The 8,888-nt window shown below is 40.0% G+C and overlaps 1 protein-coding gene across 4 annotated transcripts in view; it reads right to left on the minus strand.

Moving 5' to 3' along the window:
- The window catches only part of pcdh11 (protocadherin 11), a 130,031-nt gene extending 121,383 nt beyond the window's left edge, over positions 1-8,648 (minus strand). For 3 of the 4 annotated variants that reach the window (XR_006025858.1, XM_042074854.1, XM_042074856.1), the window contains exon 1: positions 4,910-5,603. The gene's annotated coding sequence lies outside the window, so the exon portion shown is untranslated. Of the gene's footprint in view, positions 1-4,909; positions 5,604-8,607 lie in introns of those variants that run through there. The other variant, XM_042074855.1, reaches the window with a different exon arrangement.
- Between the last annotated feature and the right edge of the window lie 240 nt (positions 8,649-8,888).

Genomic DNA, 8,888 nt, shown 5'->3' on the forward strand with positions numbered 1-8,888 from the left:
GAGAATGCTCCATTTCTCCTGGTCTTTCGGGAAGGACCTCAGGAGAGATTCATTAAAGGTTGGTTGGGTAGGAGAACTGTTCTAATGGTATTTACATGACAGTGATCAATGTGGAGGACATTCCTCAACAGATTCACAAAGTGTCATGTTGTTGTGGTTTAAAAAAAAAAAAGAAAAGCCTAGAAAACAGCGTTTGAAGTGTGTCCCTTTCCCCAGCCACAGAAAATGTGAAATAAAGAGAAAGACAGGAGCAGGCAATTACTATTCACCTACTATACTGTGATAAGCTCGAAAGAGTCCAAGGCCATAGCCAACGATGCATAATGAAGAGAACACACTGGCTGAGGAGTGAGATGCAGTGTGGTGAATAAAAGATGAAAAGATGATCTAGATTCTCCAACATGTTACTACTGTTTCTTTAAAGCCATGATAGGGACAGGTTCATAAACAGCTCTCCAGCATCACCGGCCACAGATGGCTACTACTGCATATCACATTCTGTAGCCACGACAAGTTGCTTATTTCAGGTCTGGCTTCAAATATCACTAATTGTGGAGCCCTGCATAAAATGGGCCTGGGGCTAACTTATATAACCAAAAATAGTCCTGAATAGAAGGAAGTTGAAAGTGAGTGGTGTCTGGCATTTTGTAAGCAGCACTGTCATCAAGGGATATAGAGCTGGGATTAGAAAACTCCACAAGGGATCCCACACGTCAGTCCTCACCATATTTAGGACAGTTTATCTTGTTGAAAAACTTGTTTAGCCATTTTCTACTCTGTTTTACACAGGGGAGCGATGACTAGCCTTCAAAACTATATGCTGGAAGGATTTGCAGGCATTTCAACTCTGATGAAAAACTGAAAAACTAATGGTTTTGAAGGAGAAGGACAGAGTAAAAAACAAAAGGTTTGCATCCATGTCCTCATGCATTTAGGTCCCAAAACACCTCATATATGTAGTGAAAATAATGACTGTGGTGAATGTGTTGTGGTCATTCTCCCAATAATTTTGCAGTGTGATCAACTGTTTAACCAGCTTTTCCCATGACATCAAGGAACATTTGGCATAGTTCATGAAAAGGACAATATCAGCCATTAATGAAGAAAGCAAGACAACGTATCTATCATCTTATATGTATATAAACCTACATAAAACCCATGTATAATATACAGGACTACTATGGGGACACCACACACATACATACAATGGGCCTATATGGAGGTCCATTAGGAAAGGCCTGCATGTGTAAACACTATATTACTTTATTTCTGAGGCATGTTCAGTAAAAATGTCACCCACAAGTAATTAAAGTCAATCTCAATGCAATTATGCTATAAGATGAATGCTCGAAAGCAGCATTCTCGACACCAAATTTATTTCAACCCCGTGGCCACTTGTTATTCTTACAAAAAACATAAAGCATGCCTTGATTGAGTTAACAATCATCCCACGCAACACCACCCACGTGGGACCCATTTGTGGGTGGTTGGCCTCTCCACCTCCCTACTTGTATTTTCTGTGCAGACTTGCCCTACACCTAGATCATTCGTTTCTGAAGCAACACAATAGCCTACAAACACAGCGGGACTTGTTCATGTGCTTATTGCATAGTAAATGTAAGTCCGTAAAGAGGCTGTAGGTCATTGGGTTGAATATTATATTTGGTGCATATGATGTTGGTGTAAACTGCTGATTAGAGGAGAGAGTTTTTCTCAACATGTAAAGCAGTGGATGTTGGCCAATCTGCAAAGTGGCCTTGATGGAAGTTACATTGATTATAAGAGCTTTAGGTGATCAATCGTGAGGTATTAACATCTTAAATAGGCTGTCAATCGAAAAGGATAAACACATGTAGTCAAAGCAATCCAGTCGATTTATGTCTGTCAGCAATCATTATGCAACCAAAAAGCAATGTCAGCCATTCACCTATTCGTTTCCGCCCAGCAAATGACAAAAGAAAATAACAATCTGCTCTGTCAGTGAAAAATCTTGGACATACAGGCAGACACTTTATTTGCCCGTTAGCCAATAAGATCAAACTTCAGAGAGGGTTTTTACATTGGTTAATTTTCAACATACAAAATTGAAATACATATAGAACACACTATGAGGGTTTTTATGTTTTTGAAATTGAAATAAAATAGGGGTTTTTTTCCAGTGTCAAGCAGAATCAATAACCACTGGGTATACCAGATATGCCCACATGCATATCACTGAATGACAAACTACCTTGTCACACATATCTTCCATTTAAAAAAGTGTAGCCTTACAGTTAAGTGATGGCAGAGCGGCTCCCAGTGACAGAACGCATGACAGATATTCCGTGTGGGCAGTTGATACAAATTGCTTAATTAAAGACAAGCTATGAGTATACTGTAACACTAGAGGCTTGATAGAGATTTCTAACATCACTCCCTGTATCACAAGGATTTTTTGCATGGGAATTGATGCACAGGGATAGCCAATAACTGACGTATTCTGTTGTTGTTGCTATTACAATAGTTTAAAGACACGGAACAAAAACCAACCCATAGGGGGCAGAAGTGGGATAACAATCCTATTCAAAGATCTGCGTTAACTAGCCAATCTAAATGTGGAAAATCATAACTATGGGATGTTTTGCAAGGTATCTACATATGTCCCATGACAGTGTATTTCACAATGATATATCAACTAATATAACAATGATAACTACGGCCTACTATATTTGTCTACGCAGTTAACATTTAGATTTACAATGTATCAGTTTTGCACCAGACATTTGGGTAACGTCATTCAACTTACTCACACTAACTAATAAGAAAAGGCCATACATGCTTGTGGTTAGACTTAGACAAGTAATTGCAGTATGTATGCAGCTGAGTGGAGCAGGACCTAGATAATTAACATAATACATTTATATCATTGAAACCACACTAGTAATATCATTGCTTGGATATGAGCTTCACCGTTCCTTTCATTTACACATAGAACCTTCTGATAGTTTAGTTTTCAGATTAATTGTTTTATACATGGTCTTTACTTTGAGTATGAAGTATTGCATTTTCAAATCAAGCAACTGACCTGTCACTCAACCTGTTACCTTGGGAAAAGTGTTTTGCAAAAAGACACAAATATGACACAATCCTTCCATTACTTCTATTACAAATGACAGTGTCTCATAAACATATTTTACTCTTTTTTGTGAGTCAAACTCAATTTAGTTCATTTTATCACCTAAGAGCAGGACAGTTTAAAAACTCCTTCATGCATTGGTTTTAACATGTCTCATCTGGGTGATTGCTCAGTATTTTGCATGTCTTGTCAGGGTTTAAGATAGTCTTACTTCTCAGTTAATCTGAAAACTATTTCTGTTTATGGTTAAAATCCCTTAATTGATATGAGCACAGAGAAATAATTCAACAATTATGTGCAAGTGATATGATTCTTACCATGACAAGAAATGTGTTCCATACACCGACATGTACCAATCATCCTTGGTGTTACCATTGTTAAAATATAAATTGACATCTCATTGTACTACTGACCAAACTTTGCATTATTTCCTAATTCAAGAATGGTGTATTTAGCATGGTCAACTGAATCCGTTTATTAGCCTAATTTATAAAGAACTTATAGAGAGGAGAATTTTAAACACATGCTTGCGCCAAAGGCAGGCATAGCCATGCCAAAGAAGATTTTACTTTTACTTAAAAAGTAAACTTACTTGGGTTGTATGTTCAGAAGGATGACAATCATGATGAGACATTTCAGATTTTTAACTAGTGCCAGTAATAGAGCCCTGGACACGGTTTATATTTCCAGAGTATGTTGTGTCTGACAGCAAGGAGTAGTAAGTAGCCTTTGAGTTCTTACTTAGTTGCTTGAGATGATAAGATTCAGAAGACCGCTTTGAAAATAGTACCAGCGAGCTGCATGAATGCGGCATCACGGCCACGGTGGACACTAGCCGTGCCGTATAACCGACTCCCTTTCTGACCGGTACCCTATACGTGAAGCTGACTTGCTAGCACTATGCACTTTGTTCGCTGTATAATTTAGAAATTTGCATTCCAGGACATAAATATTATTCAGATAGGTATTATCAAACATGTAGGCTAAATGCCATTAAAGTCACAAACTAATCACTAACCAGACTATAGACTTCTGTTGGACCATATGGTGAGCTCAATTGAGCCCTAAACGTGGTTGTAGTAAGATAGCCCGTATAAAAGGCTATAAATAATACATCTGATATCCTTTTTGGAGTCGCATTGAAGTCCACCGACGCACGGGCACTGTGACCAGCGCAGTCGGAAATTCACGTGCATTGAGAATGCCATGGATCATATGAAAGACACGAAACGTCTATTCAACTAAGAATATATTATTTGAAGCAACCTAAAATACTGCAAACACATGCGATTATTGTTCAAAAGGACTGAGGGGAAATGTCGATTTAAGTATAGCCTACTGTAACGTTTCAACCAGTTTATTTTATGGACGTCTAGAATGAATTGGAGCAAACAGTTGGGTCTTTATCCTGATATGGCATTTTTGTCATGTGCGCAAAACATTCAAATTCTCAACAACCTGACCCAATTACAAAAACGTAGGCAACTCGTTTTACTTTAGCAACGATGTTTGGTGATTGCGGTGGCAAAGCCTAAGTATCATTGACCAAATACATGAGCCGGCGACACTTACCTAACTTTCGCGTTATGTTAAGGCACTTTATTCTCTGTTTTCATTTTAGTTAGTATTGCTTAGCAGCCTACAGGCAAAAACACTCTCCACTGAACGCATATAGCCCATTCGACCAACATGTCACTCAAGTCGTTCACAAAACCAGTGAAGTTGACTAGATGCATGTTGCATGTGATGAGCTACAGCATTCTGTTAGAAAAGAGTAATTTAATCTGCTCTTACCTTGAATTTCTCGATAAAAATCACTCGAAATTCCTGTCACGTAGACACATCAGTGCTTTAAGAGATGAGGTGCCATGAATTAGACTGAAGTGGAGCGGAGAAGAAAATCCTCTTCGGAAAAAGAAATTCAAGTAATTAACGACTCAAATGGTATCCACGCGTAGAAAAGTATCCATGTCCTAAAATGTCCGTGGTCCAAACGCAGAAGACAAAAATTACGAACGGTGATTTACTTTTGAAGATGCGATGTAAATCCTCTTCAGACAGTGGGTTCACTCTGGTTCAATTCCATAAGCAGCAAACACCGGTGGTCCAAGTCGATTGATCAAGATGAGCCTCTTGATTTCAAGTAATAAATCAACTCATCTTAGAAAAAAGTGGATAGGGAACCACATCACACCGAACTTGAGCTTTTTTAAAAAAAAAAAAAAATGTTCATAAGCACTAGATTTCAACTGTTTTCAGAAAGGCTTTTCAAATGTGTTATATAGTTTGTCATCAGTATGTACGTGTGTGTGCAACCAAAATCGTTGTTTGCAAAAAATAAAAAAAATAATAAATATTATTAACACACAGATATGAACATGAACTATAGTTAGTGCTTGCGTTCCCCAACGGAGTAGGATGCGGGTGAGCCTTGGCGCAGCATCACTTACACAGGCTGAATTGGACGTAATGCTGTTGGTGCACGCAAAGCTCTAGCAGTCTCAGTTGTATAGTATGAACTCAGTCCCTTAGTACTGCCTACCTCTCCACCTCCGATTGACATCATCGTCGGGGGAGGAGCCAACAGAACATTTCCCAGCCCACCCATCCCCTTAAAGCTGCACTGCTGCTAGGAAGATAGCCTCGGCATTAGCTAAGCTGGGAAGAGGATACATCCTCAGCAGCAGCCTGCCTGCAAGGAAGGGGGGGCAGTGTTCGCCTGGCTAATAAATGTTAGTTTCTCGCTCACTGATGGCAGAAACCTTTCACTCTGTTCAGTCCATGATTGTCCTGATATGTGATAGATATACAAAATTGCTGGCAATTTAGGCCCTCTGTGTCCTTTGACACCTTAAAATATTGAAGTTTTCAGTCTGATGCTCAAGTCTAATTTAAAAACAGTTGCAGTGGTCCATCTTCACTTTCAGTGGGGAAGTGGCCCAACAGTCAACACCTTGTTAGTTCATGTTCACAATGTAAATCAAACCACAAATGTAAATCGCAGAGGACTGCACTAGTGACGAAAAGCACTTAAATGTGCATTAAAATCCATTACATGAGAGTTCAATGACAGAACTCCAGTGGTTTGCAATAGTTTTGAGAGGGGTGCACTGATTGGCCCAACTGCTTCCATGGCATTCCATGGGCCATGATTATGTATGATAACCAATGCCTTCAATTTGCAAATGAAAGGGGAGAATCAGTGGCAGTGCTGTCTATCACCGGAATCATATAAAACTTCAAATGCATTATACAATGTCTTTGTATTGGCACAACTGGTTCAATATTAAAGGGACACCAGGCAAGCGTGATGCTTTTTCTCTACAAAACTCCCCCTAGCGCCTGTACGTGTCGATACATGTGCGAGCCCTCGCTCGGTCTGATGCTCTATTTCTTTTCTTTGCATCTTCCGTCAAGGGTTTTTCGCTGCTTCTTCGCCAACTCTGCCATCATACACACGTTTGCAACAATCACTAGCGTTACACTCAGTGACGTAACAATCCAATGGTGGGCCCAGGTGCGAGAACGCTACGCGGGCCGCAAATTTTTTTTTTTGTAGGGTGGTAGAGTCCCGCCCTACTCACTACTGTGATTGGCCAGCTGAGGCTAGAAGGCTAGTACCTCGTCCGTTTCTATGGAGATGGGTAGTAATCAAATCATCATTCTGGTCGTGGACGTTGAACAATTTTAATGATAGTTGAAGTTGTCAACCTAAAACTGTAAAATAGGTTTTTTGTATTAGGGGGGTTTGGGGGGTTTCCCCCCAACTAATTTTATTTATATCTTATTTTTTTAAATTCCCTACTGATAGTTGTTCTATATATGGGTAGTATTTAAACTTCATGAGCCAGAATCTAACTGACAACTAGCATAGCAACCTGCTAACAAGGATTGCATTGATTAAGGTTAGGGTTGAAGTTGTCAACCAAATACTGTAAAATAGCTTGTTTACAGTCTATGTTGTCAACATGATGAATAAGTGTTACAGTATTTAAGGGGGTTTGGGGGGTTTCCCCCCAACTTATTTTGATAAATTCCCTACTGATAGGTAGCGCTAGCTACTAGCTAGTGGATCCTTCGTGAGCCACAACCAAACTGACAACTAGCATAGCAACCTGTAGTGCTAGCTAGATAACAGGGATAGCATTAAGGTAACTAGGTTATCAGGGTAATTGAACTGCCATAATTTATTAACAGGAGTTTAGGACTGTATATTTGCTGCAGGCGTAAAACATGTCATAGTCAGACATTTAGGTGGGATATTTAACATTTCTGGCTGATACTAGTGATAGAAGCCCATCATTTTTGTCTTTAGATTTTTTAACATTCTCGTCTGATTTAGCCAGAGGGGCAGCAACTGTCAATCAGGCATAACCCCAGCCATTCACAGACAGAGTAGGGCGTATTCTCATGCATATCCCAGCCAGTCACAGACAGAGTAGGGCGGTATTGGCCAATCACAGACAGTCTTCCGCTACCACCCTACCTACCTACAAAAAAAAATTCGCACGAGGGCCCCATACAAATGAATTTAGGCCCAGGATGAATTAGCTCTGATACATGCAATACACATTAAGGGTGACTTCAATTGTTTATGCAAAGGGCCTGAGGCACCGAAGTAGTTTAGTAGTTACAGATTACAATTTCAAATAAAAAACACACGACTACATATCCATTACATGTGAAAACTAATGTAAAAAAAAAAAAATTGTATTAACAGCCTGCAGGTCAGGGTAATCTAATATTACTGCATTAACATCAACTCGCATGGAATTATGGGAACACTCAATGCGCCTTCAACCCTCTGCTGAAACTGCAAGCGTAGATTGCTTGCTTATAAACTCGCACTGCGCAGAAACAAAACTTAATGTAGCCTAACTTATTTAACCGTCCAGAAACCAAATAAAATCATTCATATGCATACAATCCCCAATATGTGTGAATTAGGCCATTAGAAGAAGGCCATCTTACGAGCCTTTTGTTGTGCAAAATCGTCAACGATGTTCCCAATATTTAATGCTCTGGCTCTCGTATTTTCAATGGACAGGATAGCTAACCCACGGAGCCTCTCCTGCCCATGCTGCTCCTTAGGTATAGGTCTTAATAAGTTTGAGTTTGGAAAAAGATCGCTTAGCTGTTGCCACAGTCAGGCAATGTCAGAAACAACATGAGTAGGCTACACACTTCCCAGAATGTGGATGTTACACTGTCATAATCTTCCACCAGCATTTTGACAAGTTGAAAAATAGATGACTTCTATGAAATCTCTGCTTTAAAGCAAGACCTGAATGAGAGGAGTTGTGTTGGGAATGTCGATGCAATGTCCCTGCTATAATGGTCTGACAACGTCTTGCCTTTTCAAGCAGTTCATCATTACCTGCGAGTTGAAGGGTCATAGGACGTAAAGACTCAAACACATGACAAGTTTCCCGCATACTTGCAAATCTTTGGGAGAGCTGACTGATTATGATGTCCAGAGTTGCATTAAATACCTGCACTTTGAAGTATCTCTCTGCATCGGTTAAGCGCTCATCTTCCAATAGATCGTCAAAGTGACGCTTCACTCTCCGTGCTCTAACATTCTAAAGTTCTAAAAAAAAAAAAAAAAAGGAGGCAGGGCGGGGGTAGCGACGGGCCCCGGGAGGTCACTGGCCCTGGTGCGACTGCACTTGGTTACACTAGCCTGCCTCTGTGCTAGATGCAGATGTAAACTGATCCTGCTTCTCGCGATGTCTGAGACTTTGTGAGACTGAAGGTCGGCGGGTACGATACA

The sequence above is a fragment of the Alosa sapidissima genome, chromosome 20 (genome assembly GCF_018492685.1).
Source record: "Alosa sapidissima isolate fAloSap1 chromosome 20, fAloSap1.pri, whole genome shotgun sequence".
Taxonomy (NCBI): Eukaryota; Metazoa; Chordata; class Actinopteri; order Clupeiformes; family Clupeidae; genus Alosa; species Alosa sapidissima.